General features: G+C 36.0%; 1 non-coding gene across 1 annotated transcript; it reads right to left on the bottom strand.

Moving 5' to 3' along the window:
- Positions 1-10,911: 10,911 nt before the first annotated feature.
- Positions 10,912-11,018, bottom strand: LOC141670166 (small nucleolar RNA R71). Its single transcript, XR_012554409.1, has one exon. It is a non-coding gene; the product is annotated as a small nucleolar RNA R71 (small nucleolar RNA).
- Between the last annotated feature and the right edge of the window lie 5,906 nt (positions 11,019-16,924).

Here is a 16,924-nt window from a genome sequence, read left to right as displayed (position 1 = left end):
TAGAATATCAACGGATGATGATGTCAACGGATAATAAAATCAATATTTGTCACATCAGTTGATCTTCGATGAGGAAAATGAAACATGAATTTCAAGGCGGTGAAGGACTTTATCTCAGAAACAATAGTATAGGTTTCCTTGTTGTTAATAGAATAAAATTCCTTATACATTGGTAGCTGTGCTCTATATAAAGCACAGATTAGGTTCATACTATAAGCATTGCGACATTGTTATATCTTTCGCATAACCTAGAAGCTCTCAAGGATATTTGTTCATCCTTTCAAGAGAGTACTTGTGTAGTAAGCTTTTATAAGATCAATATAAAAACTGTTGATTCTGTTGAAACTTTGTCGAGTTGATTATATTAACTGCATTTACGCCCCCCTCTATTATTGATTAAAGGCCTAACAATTGGTATCAGAGCTTGATATTAATGTACAAATAGTTGAAGATCTGAAGATTAATCAATTATGTCAGACAAAGGAGAAGAAGAAACACGAAATCTGGATCTGAAGCCACAACCCCCATCTACATCACAGATAAGCAGCAACATGAGTAGGTATGAAGCAATCAAGGTGCCCATCCTGAAAGTACATGAATATCCAATATGGAAAGTCAGGATGACCATATGTTTGGAAGCCACAGATCCTGAATATATAAACAGGATCTATGATGATCCTCACAAATCAATGAAAGTAGCTGTTTCGCTTGCAGGAGAACCAGAGAAGATGATAGACAAAGACAAGAAGGACTATACTCCTGAAGATATCTCATCTATCATAAAGGATGCTAAGGTTAGACATATCCTGCATAATAATCTTGATAATGTTATGTCCAATAGAGCCATTGGATGTAAAACAACAAAAGAGATATGGGATGCTTTATAAGTAAAGTGTCAAGATACAACTGCTATCAAGAAGAACATGAGGACAATACTTACTCAAGAATATGAGCACTTTGACTCAAGGGACAGTGAATCCCTAACTGAGATCTATGACAGATTTCAAAAGTTGCTGAATGACTTATCCCTTGTCAACAAAGAATATGATTTGGAGGAATCAAATTTGAAGTTCCTACTTGCTCTTCCTGAAAAGTGGAACTTTAAAGTCACATCAGTCAGGGATAACTATCAACTTGACATCACACCTCTAGATGAGATCTATGGAGTTTTGAAAACTCATGAACTAGAGATGGAGGAAAGAAGCAAGAGGAAAGGATCAAAAGCTAGACCAGTTGCACTCAAATTTGAATAGAAGCCAAAGGAGAAAGCTAGGAGGAAAAGCTACTCGAAAGGGAAAGCCATGATTATAAGTTAGATACTGAATCATCAAATTCTCATGATGACTCAAATCCTGGTTCTAAATCAGATACTGATAGTGATCACAACAACAATGAAGATATGGATCAAATGGCTATTCTACTGGTTAAAAGCTTCAAGAAGATGGTCTACAAAAACTTTAAGAAAGGGAGAATATTTTTCAGAAAATGTTCCAGTACCTCAAACTCTGATAAGAGGAACAACATAAGAGATACTGATTGGAACGAAGCTAGATCTGGAAAACTTGACAAGTCAAAAGAGAGATGTTATAACTGTGATGGACTTGGACACTTTACAGCTGACTGCAGAAAACCCAAAGCTGAGAAGAAACAAGATTTGATCTCAAAGAAGAGAAACTGGGATGATTCATCAGACTCAGATGATGAGATCAATTATGCTCTCATGACAAATGCTAATGCTGAGACCGTTAATGCTGAATTAAAGGCACCTCAGTCTACTCTTGTATTTGATACTGATGATATCTATGAATTAAGATTATATATTAAGAATCTGCATGTTAGTTTTAGGGATCAAACCTTAGAGAACAATAGAATCAAGAGTGAAAACTCCGTGCTTAAGAAAATGAATTATTACCTAGAAACTGAGTTGCTTTCCATGCTAGAAATTCAAAAAGAAAGAGATAATGTTGTTTATGTTAAAGAAAATTGTTAGAAAAACATGTTTATCTAGAAAAGGAGCTAGCTAAAAAGAGAGAAGTAATTAAACTTTGGACTAACTCAGGAAAGACAACTCAGGAAATCTTAGAGAATGATTGTTGGGGATCAGGATTAGGATATTCAGCAAGATCTAATTCTGATAAGAAAAATGGAGAAGAAACTGAGAAAACGGAATCAATAAAAACTGATATTCTGGTCAAATTGAACAAGGTTCAAATAAAGACCATTAAGTTTAATCCAAGTGCTAATAATGTTAAATCAATCCATGAGGAATGTACCACCTCAGCACCTAGATCAAACTTAATTACTGAAAAGAGTGAACAAGTTCACATAAACTCAGTAAATATTGGTTCAATGACTCAGAAACAGCTTAAGCAAAAACTGAAGGATCTACACATGAAAGAAAAGAGGAAAAGGTCTAGGAAAAATAGGAATGACAAGGTAGGTGTTAATAAGAATAAAAATTATGTAACTCAACCTAATGCACCTAGAAAGACCTGTTCAAACTGTGGTAGAACTAATCATCTTTCTAATTCTTGCAAGAAGAATAAAGAGATAAAAGTTGTTCCTTTTAAATTAGAGTTTAGGAATAGAACAGTTAGTTATAAACCACAGAATCCTTGTTTTCATTGTGGCAGTGTTTGACACTCTATTTATACATGTAAAGAGTATCACAGTTTGTATTATGATTTTTATAAACTGAAACCCTATTTAGTTAAAGCAAAATCTATATCTGCATGTATAAATACTGACAGTAAGAATGTTAACATAAACTCTGATATGAAGTCTTTTGCTTCATATGTTAACAAACTTAAAAAGGCCAAAGGATCCAAGCAAGTCTGGGTCCTTAAAAATAATAACTGATTCAAATTATTGATTGCAGAGTGACACGAGGAATGCTCTAGTGTTGGACAGTGGATGCTCATAATATATGACTGGTTATAAATCCCTGCTATCAGAATTTGAGGAAAAGGTTGACCCAAGCGTTTCTTATGGAGATGGCAACTTAGGAAAAATCTTGGGATATGGCAAAATCAAAGTTGGAAATGTCATCATTGAAAATGTAGCTCTGGTTGCAGGACTCAAGCATAATCTGATCAGTATGAGTCAAATCTGTGACATAGGTTACCATGTCAATTTTTATAAGGAGCATTATGAAATTGTTAGTAAGTCTAATGGCAAGATCATATTGATTGGTGTGAGACATGGTAGTTTGTATGAAGCCATGGTCTCCACAAGTATTGATAATTCAGAAGTTTGTCTACTGAGTAGAGCATCTGTGGAAGACAGCTGGAACTGGCATAAAAGACTTTCTCACCTCAACTTCAACAATATCAATGAACTTGTGAGGAAAGATCTTGTAAGAGGATTGCCCAATGCAGTGTTTACTCCTGATCGCTTATGTACTCATGCCAGAAATCCAAAAAAAGGAAGACATCTTTCAGGAGTAAAACTGAATCCTCAATTCTTGAACCATATCATCTACTTTATGTTGATTCTTTGGTCCAGTGAATGTTACGTCTATTGCCAAGAAGAGGTATGCACTTGTGATTGTTGATGAATATACAAGATACATATTGGTGTATTTCTGCACAACAAGTATGAAACTCCATCCATTCTTCTTGATCATGTGAGGGAGCTGGAAAAAGGGTCAACATACAAAGTGAAGATCATCAGAAGTGATAATGGAACTGAATTCAAGGATAGCTCTATGGAAGAGTTCTGCAAACTCAAGGGGATAAAACAAGAGTTTTCTGCTCCTGGAACTCCACTACAAAATGGAGTTGTTGAAAGAAATAATAGAACTCTGATAGAAGCTGAAAGAACCATGCTAGAAGAAGCAAGATTGCCTACCTACTTCTGGGTTGAGGCTGTGCAAACTGCTTGCTTTACACAAAATACTACATTGATCAACAAGCATGGAAAGACACCATTTGAGATGGTGAAAGGAAAGAAGCCATATTTGAAGTTCTTTCATATATTTGATTGTAAATGTTTTGTTCTCAAAATTCATCTGGAACAGCTGACCAAGTTTGATCTAAAAGCTGATGAAGGAATATTTGTAGGTTATCCGTTGACTACAAAAGCATTCAGAGTTTATAATCTGAGAACAAGAACAGTCATGGAATTTATTCATGTATCTTTTAATGACAAGAAGATAACAGGTCTAGAAGATGCAGATGACCATGACAAGTTGAGATTTAAAAATGAAGTACCTTATGCTGAACTTCTAAATCCTGACTCTGATTTAGTAAATCCTGATATCACTCGAAGCTCTAAGGTTCCACAGAATAGTAGAAATTCTTCTGACATAGAAGCATATCTTGAGGGGGAGCAACATGACACAAATCCAGAGACTACTGCAAGTGATTCAAGTCAAGAAACATCAGTAAAAAGATCATCAGACTCATCTTCCTCAAACTCCGATGAGTCAAATACTGATAACAATGGGGACACTGATTTAGGGGGAGCATCAGGAAATAATAATGGTACTACTAAAGGGAATAACAGAGAATCCATGGATCAAGGGGAGGTTCTTCTTCTAGGAGTCAACTTCCATCTGCAATAAAATGGTCTAAGTCGCACACACCTGACTTAATCATTGGAAACCCTGACAGTGGTGTAAGAACAAGAAGAGGAACTCATAATGAATGTCTCTACCATTCTTTTCTATCTCAAACTGAACCTAAAAAGGTTGAAGAAGCTCTGCAAGATGCTAACTGGGTCACAACAATGCAAGAGGAACTCAATGAGTTTAAAAGGAACAAAATCAAGACTCTTGTGCCAAGATTAAAGAATATATCTGTAGTTTGCACAAAGTGGGTGTTCAGAAACAAAACTGACAGTGAGGACATTGTTACAAGGAACAAAGTAAGACTGGTTGCAAAGGGTTACTCACAACAAGAATGCATTGATTATGATGGGACATTTACTCCAGTTGCAAGGTTAGAGGCAATAAGAATATTTCTTGCCTATGCTGTTCACAAGAAGTTTAAGGTGTTCCAAATAGATGTAAATAGTGCATTCTTAAATGGAGAACTTGAAGAGGAAGTCTATGTTGAACAGCCTCCAGGGTTCATTGATCCAAAATATCCAGATCATGTCTACTTACTGGATAAAGCACTCTATGGATTGAAGCAAGCTCCAAGGGCGTGGAATGAAACACTTGCTCTATTTCTGCTAGAGAGTAGTTTCACAAGAGGTACAATTGATAAAACTCTCTCCTATAAATACCATGGTAAGGACTTGTTGTTAGTACGAATATATGTTGATGATATCATTTTTGGATCTACTAATGAATAACTCTATAAGAGATTTGCAAAGCTAATGCAGTCTAGGTATCAAATGAGTATGATGGGAGAATTGAGTTACTTTCTGGGATTACAAGTCAAACAGACTAATGAAGGAATCTTCATAAATCAATCCAAATATACCAGGAACTTACTCAAAAGATTTGGAATGTAAGACTGCTCAACTGCATCAACTCCTATGACCACTGCAATCAAGTTAGATTTAAATACCGGTTCTTCATTAGATATAACTAACTACAGAGGTATGATTGGCTCACTCCTAAATCTGACTGCTAGTAGACCTGATATCATGTATGCTACCTGTCTTTGGGCAAGGTTCCAAGCTGACCCTAGATAACTACATCTATTAGCTGTGAAAAGAATTTTCAAGTATCTCAAAGGCACCATGAATCTGGGATTATGGTATCCTAGATATTCAGATTTTAAGCTAATTGGATATTCAGATGCTGATTTTGCAGGATGTAAAATAGATAATAAAAGCACTTCTGGAAGCTGCCAATTTCTTGGAGGCAGATTGGTTTCTTGGTATAACAAGAAACAAAAGTCAATTTCCACTTCAACTATAGAAGCAGAATACGTTGCTACAGGAAGTTGTTGTGCTCAGATTCTATGGATGAAGAATCAACTGCTGGATTATGAGTTAGACTATTCTTCTATTCCTATATATTATGATAATCAAAGTGCTATTGCAATGACAGGAAATCCAGTGCAACATTCAATGACCAAGCACATCGGTATCAGATATCATTTCATAAGGGAACATGTGGAAGCTGTTACATTGGAATTCATTTTTATTCCAACAGATCAGCAAGTAGCAGATATGTTCACCAAACCTCTCTGTGAAGCTACATTCACAACTCACAAGATTGGTGAATGAATTGGGAATGATTTCAGGATAGTTCTCAAACTATGATAATTAAGTCTGCTGATATTTTTGAAGCATGGTATCTTATTATTTGTCAGTACTTGTTGATACTGATTCTTATGCTAAATACTTGATGTTATGATAACATGCAAACTGTGCTAAATGATCTTATGTGATAATTGCATGTTGAACTACTGATTATGCTTACAAACTCTGTTTTTAGTTAAACCTATTTGGACTAATTATTTATGTCAGTAGTTGATAAGTCATGATACTAGTAATTAAGATACTGATAATGGTCAACCCATGAGTGACTGTTATACTTCATTGATTATTTTGAATTTATTCGAAATAAATTGTTAACAGTATTTTTAATTAATTAGTGAGTGAGTGAAATATCTTTTAATTACTTAAATAGGTTAGCTACTGATGCAAGTATCCGCTGATACTTGAGTATTTACATTGGGAATAGAATTATGAAGAGAGAGATTACTTCTATTGGGAATCGATTGTGAGGAATATTATTTCTATTCCATGTTAGACTTGGCTAGATTTTCATTTGTTATTCAGAATAATAAATGTTCAATTCTTAGAGATAACGTTCTTTATGGAAGTAGTATTTTAAACAATGGTCTGTATGTATGTGACGTAGAGCATAATTTACTACAAATTAAACATACTAATAAAAGAAAAAGGGATGATAAAAATCTCAGTTTTTTGTGGCACTGCGGACTTGGTCATATTAGTGAAAATAGACCGCGGACATTGCATAAGGAAGGGTTACTTGACCCCTTTGATTTTGAATCATATCCTACATGCGAGTCTTGTCTATTGGGTAAAATGACCAAATCTCCATTTAGTGGACATGGAGAGAGGGCTGCAGATTTGCTAGGATTGGTACACACAGATGTATGTGGACCAATGTCTACGCAAGCCATGGGTGGATTTTCATACTTCATTGCTTTCATAGATGATCGATCTAGATTCAGATATGTGTATTTGATGAAACATAAGTCTGAAGCCTTTGAAAAGTTCAAAGAATATAAGTATGAAGTGGAGAAACAAACCAAATATAGTATTATAACTCTTCGATCAGATCGAGGTGGTGAATACTTGAATGGAGAGTTTCTAGCTTATCTCAAAGAAAATTGTATAGTCTCCCAGTCGACTCCTCCATATACTCCACAGTTGAATGGGGTATCTGAAAGGAGAAATCGAACTTTGTTAGACATGAACTTTCAGCTCAATCCGTTGCTTGTTGCCCTTTATTGAAACTCAAGGAAAGCCTTGATCGATACCTTTTCTTTCAAAATAGAAAAGGTGATAATGCGCTCAAGCAACGGTTCAGTCCATGATGAGCAATGCGAATCTTCCAGTATTCCTGTGGGGTTATGCATTGGAAACCTCAGCATATTTACTGAATAAGGTGCCTTCCAAATCTGTTCCTCAAACTCCATATGAGATATGGAAAGAAAGGAAACCGAGTCTTAAACACGTTAAGATTTGGGGATGTCCAGCTTATGTCAAGAAAGTTGACCCAGATAAGCTGGAATCTCGATCTATAAAATGTAATTTTGTGGGATATCCTAAAGAGACTTTAGGGTATTACTTTTACACCGATCATCGGGTGTTTGTCTCCAGACATGCTACCTTCTTGGAAAAGCAGTTTATCCTTGAAGGAAACAGTGGGAGCAAAATTGAACTTGATGAAGTTCAAGAAGCACAAACTACTACGGATCAAGTGGAAACACCTGTTCAGACTGAACAACCTTCTGTGGAACAGCCCATTCGTAGGTCAGGGAGAGTGTCTCACCAACCTGAGAGGTATTATGGCCTTGTCATTGAGAATGATAATGAGTTGTCAATCATTGATGATGACGACCCTGTGACCTATAATGAGGCTATGAGTAGTGTTGACTCAGAGAAATGGCATAGTGCCATGAAATCCGAAATGGAATCTATGTATACCAACCAAGTATGGACTCTGGTTGAGGCGCCAGAAGGTGTTAAGCCTATTGGGTGTAAGTGGGTATACAAAAGAAAGATTGGAGCAGATGGGCAGGTGGAGACCTATAAGGCCAGGCTCGTGGCAAAAGGATTCAGACAAAGGCAAGGGATTGACTTTGATGAAACTTTTTTGCCTGCAGCCCTGTTAAAATAAATTCGGATTTTTCTTGCGATTGCTGCTTACTACAACTATGAGATCTGGAAAATGGACGTGAATACGGCCTTTCTCAAAGGGAAACTTGAAGAGGGAGTGTATATGACACAGCCAGAGGGTTTTCTTTCCAAGGGAAATGAACACCTAGTGTGTAACCTGCTGCGAACCATATATGGTTTAAAGCAAGATTCTCGTAGATGGAACATCCGTTTTGATGAGACAATCAAAGAGTTTGGTTTTATCAAAAACATAGATGAACCATGTGTCTACAAAAAGGTTAGTGGGAGCGCAGTAACATTTCTTGTATTGTATTGAAAGAGGAGACGTCAAGAGAGTTGACACACATAACAACGTAGCAGACCCACTCACAAAGCCACTTTCTCAAAGTCACTTTGATCATCATAAAAACAAGATGGGTATTAGATACCAGAGTGATTGGCTTTAGTACAAGTGGGAGATTGAAAGAGATGTGTCCTAATTCCAATCATGTATGATGATTTAGGAATAACTTTTATGTAATCTGTTTTGATTTCATTGATATTAATAAAAGATTTTTTTGGTTTTATTACGGGCTTTATCTATTTAAGTGTTTAAATAAGATATACAATAGTTTAGAGTAAAGCTTTTTATGGATTATGATGAGATCATAATAATGAGACCTAAAAGATGATAACTCCAAACTTAAATATTTCTTGGTCGTAGGATTACTAACTGGTAATTAGTAATCCGCAAAGATCGGTACATACCATGCTTGTTTCATTATGAAGGATGTCTCTTCTCATAGACATTTGTGTGGTGACACTATAGCTAGTATGTATGTGCTTATTATAGAATAAGTTCACTGAACATGACTCATACAGCTGAACAACTGATGGAGTTCACTCACGTGTCAGTAGTTGTTCACATAGTGATAGTTGTACAAGTATCCTTAGACTTGAGGTCATCATAGTCATCTTGTGTACACTGAACTATGCTTTGGTTTAGTTCTTAGTCTCCAGGGACAATTATAAGGGCTCTACAGGGTATAGGAATTTGTACACGAAGATAGTGTATGATCAATAAATGATCTACCCCTTCCAGTGAAGGAATAGAATGTTCAATGCTGATCAACTTATACTAGTTAAGGAATCTCTGGCCAGAGTGAATGAAATTAGAAAGGAGTTTCTAATTTACATTAAATAGAACTAAGCATTGTGAATGGGAAAGCAAATGATTAAATAAGATAGGCTTGACACAAGTTCCATGCCTTGTATTTAATCTTGACATTGCAGGGCAGAAAGAATTGATTGTACGGTAACTACTCACTGAATATGTTCTTGGTATTCTAAACAGTGAATTCGTATTATCCGGATAGTCGCGATATGCTGAGAAGTATCCCTCACGATGTAGAATAAATATGATTAATTTATTAAGTAATCATATTTAATGAATTAGAGAATTTATATAAATAATGATAAAATAGTTTTATTATTATTTATTTCTACTACTGGCTTAATATTGAACCTACAGGGTCACACCATAAAAGAGAATGATTTAATGGTGGAGAAATTAATTAATAATGGCTGATAATTATTTATTTGTGAAATAAATAATTAATTAGCAGATTTAATAATTGATTAAATGAGATTTAATTAATTCTTAATATTATTAATTAAGAGTTTAATTTTGGAAATTAAATCAAGTGAGAATATTATTTTTCTAAAGTGTTTAGAAAAGGGATTAATGATTAAAAGGTGTTTTAATTATTAGTTAGTTGGTTAATAAGAATAATCAATTAAAGGGTTAATAATAACAATATTTTATGGAAAATTTTCAGCTGAAAGTTTTGCCTATAAATATACTATTATAAACCCTATTTGCCTCAACCCAAATAATTAACCCTAATTCTAAAGTAGAACAAGAGGGAGACAACTAATTCTCTCAACCTCTTCCTCCTCCATCACATTGTACTCTTGGTGGATACCGGTGGAGTGCTTCACACTTGAGGAGCAGCTGCTAGGGATTTCCGTTCATTGTTCTTGGATCGCTATTAAAGACCTCCATCTTTCCATCAACGTAAAACTTCTTAAGGTAAACATACTGAACTACGAATTAAATATTATTTTTCGCATGGATCCTGCAGAGGGTTTTTTTTTTTTTTTCTTTAAGATTTAAATTTACGTTTTCGTTGCGTTTATGTGCTAAAAACCCTTCAAGAACCAGCAGCGAATCTGAAGGTTTTGATGGATTATTCTCAACCGAAGATCAATGACATTCAGTCTAGCATTGTCAGACCAGCCATTGCGGCTAATACTTTTGAAATCAAGTCTAGCACGATTCAGATGGTGTAGAATTCAGTCCAGTTTGGGGGTTCTCCAACAGAAGATCCCAACATGCACATTAGATATTTTATCAAAATCTGCGACACGTTCAAGTTCAACAATGTTTTTGAAGAAGCTGTGAAGCTGAGGCTTTTCCCATTCTCACTGCAGGATAAAGCTAAGTGTTGGTTGCATTCTTTACCACCAGTATCTATCACTACTTGGGAGGATCTTGCTCAGAAGTTTCTTACTAAATTCTCCCATATGGCGAAGACAGCTGCAATCAGGAACACTCTTACTCAATTTGCGCAGCAATTGGGAGAATCTTTATGTGAAACTTGGGAGCGCTACAAGGAGATGCTTAGAAAGTGTCCTCATCATGGCATGCCTGACTGGATGATCATCTATTTCTTGTATAATGGGTTAGGAGCACAGTCCGGACCCATGCTCGATGCAGCATTAGGTGGAGCATTATAGGTTAAGAGCTATGATGAAGCTTATGAGCTAATTGAATTGATGGCTGCTAATGAATATCATAACCCAACTCAGAGACTACCTCAAGGCAAGGTAGCAGGAATTCTGGAGGTGGATACTGCTACGGCTATAGCTGCCCAGCTAAAGGCGTTAACGATTAAAGTGGATTCTTTAGCTAACTATGGAGTTAATCAGATCATTAGTGTCTGTGAGCTTTGTGCATGTGCGCATGAAACTGAGCAGTGTGCTATATCTAGTGAATCAGCTCAGTTTGTGAGCAACTTTCAGAGGTCAAGGAGCAGTTAAAGGCAATTACATTGAGGTCTGGAAAGGTCACGAGCCCCCAAATTCAGCAAGATAAAGATTCTGAAGATTATGTTCATAATACAGGTGCATTTGCACCTTTTCCAATTTCAGAAAATAAGATTGGTAGCTGAAAAAGTTTTGCAGAAGGATGTCGAGGTGGAGCTGAAGAAGAAAGCTATTGAAAGAAAACCTCCTGAGGGTAATACGGGGGATAAACAGGTCTACCCACCTCCGCCATATCTTAAAAGACTTCAGAAGCAGAAGTTTGATAAGCAATTTGCCAAGTTTTTGGAGGTTTTCAAAAGTTGCACATTAACATACCTTTTGCTGAAGCTCTAGAACAGATGTCAAGCTATGCTAAGTTTATGAAGGGTATTCTATCTCAGAAGCTAAAACTCGAGGAGGTGGAAACCGTTGCTCTAACGGAAGAGTGCAATGTTGTGCTGTAATATAAACTACCTCATAAGCTTAAAGATCCATGAAGCTTCACAATACCTTGCACCATTGGAAATCTGTTGTTCAAAAAGTGTTTGTGTGACTTGGGAGCTAGCATCAATCTAATGCCCTTGTCTGTTTTCAAGAAACTTGGACTACCTGATCCAAAACCTGTGAACATGTCTTTGCAACTGGCTGATCGTTCCATCACTTATCCGCGAAGAGTAGTGGAGGATTTATTGGTTAAGGTGGATAAACTCATCTTCCCAGCTGATTTTGTCATTCTAGACTTTGAGGAGGATAAGAAGATTCCAATTATCTTGGGAAGACCATTTGTAAGTCATATGTCATAGCCTATTTGTATATTCGAGGATTCAACTCAACTCAAATAAGAATGTAATAAGTAAATAGTGGATCGACCGTAAGAGAGATCTCGCAAAGTAATATCTGTCAAAGGATTCAGAGACAATGTTCATCTACAGACTTGAGGAGTTAATTCACTGGAAGAAGTTCAAGAAGTTGATCATGCCTCAGTGATATAAATCAAGATCGTGGATTTAATCAAGTGACAGAGATCTCGTCAGAGTATCATTAATTACAAGGATTTAATCTGAAGAAAATCAAAGTGTCAGAGTCAAGACATGAAGAAACGTCACGGAAGTTAGTCACTCATGAACCAGACAGTACATCGAGTGTCAACGTTGAAGTGGTGGAATTGATTCATAATTTTCAGTGATTTTCAGAAGATTTGCAGAAGAATGGTTGCTGCTCAAGACTAGAATTAATTCTCTATTAATTAATTAATTCATCTAATTTAATTAAGAAAATAAATTATATCTGCAAAGAATAATTTATTTATTAATTGAATTAATTGATTAATTAATTCTGAATTAATTTTAGGAATTTTCAGAAGTTTAATTGGATTAAATTCAAGCATTAAATCAGCAAGACAATTGAAAATGAACTAGCATGACAATCAGGATTGTCATACCGATTGTCATGCTAGGCCATATTCAATTGTCACACCGAAAGTTACTCTAGGAGGATGATTGTCTTGCTAGTTCATTCAGATTGTCTTGCTAGTTCATTCAATTGTCTCACCGAAAGTCTTGCCAGCTATAGGATTGTCATGCCAAGTCAATTCTATTCGTTTGTTGATTTAAAAAGAAGCAGAGAAGCAGCAACTTATTATTAAGAATACAGAAGTCAAGAAACAAGGCAGAAAAGAAAATCAAGAAGAAATATTTCATCTTTTCATCTGCATACTTCAAGATTAAATTTCTAGATTGTAAAGTTAAATCCAATCCACTAGAAATCTTTATCTTGCTCTTGTGTATCAATCTAGCGGATCAAAATCCCTAGAACTTAATCTCAAATTGCGTTTAGCATTTGAATCTTTTTTATTACAAAAATAGAAAAAGTTCATGTCGAATTTATTCTAGATTTGTGATAATTAATTTGAGATTAATTCCTTGTAATCGATACAGTTGTTGTAACACCTTTCAAGTTTAATAATATTTTTATTTAACTTGAATTTTGTTTCACATTTTTTATTCCGCATTTAATTCGATTATTCGGTACTGTTTGTATTCAACCCCCCCTTCTACAAACACATTGGGACCTAACAATTGGTATCAGAGCCTTCTGATTAACGAACAAATCAAGATCCTAGACTTTTGTGATTTTTCAACTCCTTGAATTTTTATTTATTCAAAAATTCATAATGACTTCACATAAAGTTAGAACCGTTAAAATTCCACAATTTGATAAAGAGAATTATATCATGTGGAAGAAGAAGATGCTATTATTTTTACAAGTTGCAAATCCCAAATATTCAAACTTGTTAAAGAAGGGTATAAAAACTCCGATGGTTATTGAACCGGAGGTAATAATAGATGGTGTGGTGACTACTGAAGCTAGAACCTATCCAAAAGAGCCTGAAGATTTTACTCCTGCTGAGAAGGAAGAAGCCTCCTTGGATGCCAGCCTTCAATTAATATTAATTGATTCCCTTGATCCCTTGATGAACAGACATGTGATGAACTGTAAAAATTCCAAACACATGTGGGAAACTATTGAGGTGATTAATGAAGGCACAGAGGAAGTTAGGGAGAACAAGTTGGAAATCCTAACCTCTGAATATGAACATTTCAAATCAAATCCAGGAGAAGGAATTACTGAAGTGTTTGAGAGGTACAATACGTTGATCAACAACCTGAACATCAATGGAAAGTATTATTCAATCAGGGAGGTCAACAAAAAGTTCCTTTTAACACTGCCAGCTCATCTTGAACATAGAATCACTGCCATTAGAGAAGCTAGAGATCTGAGTGAGATTTCTTTGGACAGGCTCTATGGAGTGTTAAAAACCTATGAGTTGGAGCAGATTCAACAGAAGGAAGTCTACGGGAAGGATAGAATGGTCAGCACATCTACTGCACTTGTAGCTGAAGGTCAACAACAACAACAATCTCAACAGTTAGAAAGAATGGTACAGTTTTCCAAGGGTGAGGAAAATGAGTTAGTAGCAGAATATGATCCTCCTACTACAAATCAATCAAGTGATGATTTTTATTCCTTGGAAGAGCTGGAGCAATTGGAAGACGAGTCAATGGCCCAAATTGTCAAGAGATTCTCCCATATCAGATTCAAGAGGAATCCCAAGCTTAAGTACAAGTCCAACTACAACAAATTCCAGAAAGGTGGATCTTCATCCTCTAACACCAGCAGTGGTGGGTACAAAACAGGGATGGTTGATCGAAGCACCATTAGATGCTATAACTGCAATGAGTTGGGACACTTTGCCACAGAATGTAGGAAGCCAAAGCAAGTAAGAAAGAACTCTGAAAGGGCTTATCTGGCAAAGGGAAGAAGCTGGGATGATACTGACAGTGAAGATGAAGATGAAGGAAATCTTGCTCTTATGGCTATTGATGGAAAAGCTTCATCGTCAAGAATAGAGGTAAAACTTTCTGATGCTGAAATGGTTTATCATCTAAGAGGTAACTTAGATTGTGCACGTCGTGATAATGAACTGTTAAGTTTAAAGATCACAGACCTTGAGAGAGAGGTCAATGAATTAAGACTTGTGCATATTAATCAAGACAAATTAAAAGAACAGGTATCATTTCTAGAGAATAGAGTTGACTGTTATAGAAAACTCGAAACTATTCTCAAAGACAAGATCACCGGTCTTGAGACTAAGGTTAGAGCCTACTTCAATTCTTGTTCGAAGGCTAAAGAGTTCTACAGTAAGCAAGCTGTTAATCAAACATCTGGAATAGGTTATGATTACAATGCTGCTATTGGAGAATTAGGCATAAACTCCCCTCCTCATGTCTGTGCTAAAGGGAGGGAAGTACCACATATGCTTAAGGGTGTTGATGAACCCCTCTATAAAGCATCAATTGCTGAACCATTTGATGCGACCTCTTCTGTTATTCAAGAAGAAATACGTGCTGAAGATCTTGCTAATGAGAAGATTGTTTCCAAGTCAAGTGAGTCGAAAGTTCCAGTCAAAGTTGTGAAAGCAACTGAGACTAACTCAGACACACATGAGTTGGATAACAATAATGCCATGTCTACCATGCATAAATTGCCTGCTGTTAATCACTCTCATAAAGCATGAGGTGTTGCTAATTGTATGTCTTGTGCTTTTAATATGATGTATGCTTATTTTAATGGTAAGCATGTGTCTAATGATAAGACTACTCCTCGTCAGTATGTGAATAACAAGAAGCATGATAGGTCTAAGACTGCTAGTCCTTCTAAGGCTAGAAAGGAGACATTTGTGCCTAAGCTTAAACAGAAATTTGTTAAGGCTGTTTACAAGGTCAAATGTTCAGTCATTGAGGATGTTGAGATCCTTAAAATTAAAAATGTTGTTTTGCCTGACAAAGGACAATTCTACAAGTATGCCGGGCCCAACCAAGTTTGGGTTCCGAAGCAGGTCTAATCCATTTGAAGTGCAGGGCATTAAACAGGTGTAACCGGTAGTATGGATTCTTGACAGTGGATCATCAAGACATATGACCGGAGATAGAGCCCTGCTATCAAATGAGGATTGAGAAAGCTGGCCCCCTGGTTACCTTTGGAGATAACAGCAAAGGTTTATCTGAGGGATATGGCTGTTTGCAAGCTGGGAATGTTATCATTGTAATTTTGTATATTGTGCTAGGTTATTATCAGGAAGCAGTATCCAACATATAGCACCAGTGACGAGACTTGAGAATATTACGACATATCAGGCACCTGCTGCACATTACACTTGGAATTGTACTCTAGTAAGATGTGTACAAGTGTACTCCTGATTGGTGAATCAAAAGAGGAAGTCAATGCACCACAGTTCATGGACTTTGCAGCTGCAGATCTATTGGACTATGCAATCTCTTCTTCACAATCTCACTTCAGGTTGGTATGAACTAGTATACTGCTCAAGCAATCGTCAACGACATGGTATGGCACTCTAACTACAGCTACAGTTTTATATGAATAAGTAGAGTTGTCATATTAATAACTATCTTATCACTAAGCACAATCATATTGTTTTATATGTGCAGTGGTATATTGATTATGCAACATAACAATTAGTATCTAAAGTACTTGACAAGTATCGGTCAATGATATGTTGTTAACATTATGTTGCAGATATTTGTAAGCTTTTGACATGAATGAGAATTACTTAGACTTTACCCTAAGTGATCAATGTTTTATCAAAAACTCATTCATTTTGAAAAACAAAAATTAAACTTCTTTCTACATTAGTGATTTCTTATTTCATGTAAAATCTTTTGAAATCACTATTGTAAATCATTTTCTCTCTATTACCATATGTTCTATGATACAGGTTCAGTCTCCAATGACTTTCTTTCATTGACAGTCATGAGGTTGAAAACCCACAACGTCTATCCCAGACTGTAAAGACAAACACAAAAACAGAACCAACCAACACTCTTTTACCACTAAAAGTAGTATGAATGAGCGTGAGGGAGATAGTGCCTAGTGCACCACATAAGGAAGGTTCTGTAGTCAACCCAGTAGCTCTGTCTCCTACATAGATGAGTAGTATTTAAACCGA

This window comes from Apium graveolens, chromosome 6 (genome assembly GCF_009905375.1).
Source record: "Apium graveolens cultivar Ventura chromosome 6, ASM990537v1, whole genome shotgun sequence".
NCBI lineage: Eukaryota > Viridiplantae > Streptophyta > Magnoliopsida > Apiales > Apiaceae > Apium > Apium graveolens.
This window is presented reverse-complemented; position numbering and strand designations above follow the sequence as displayed.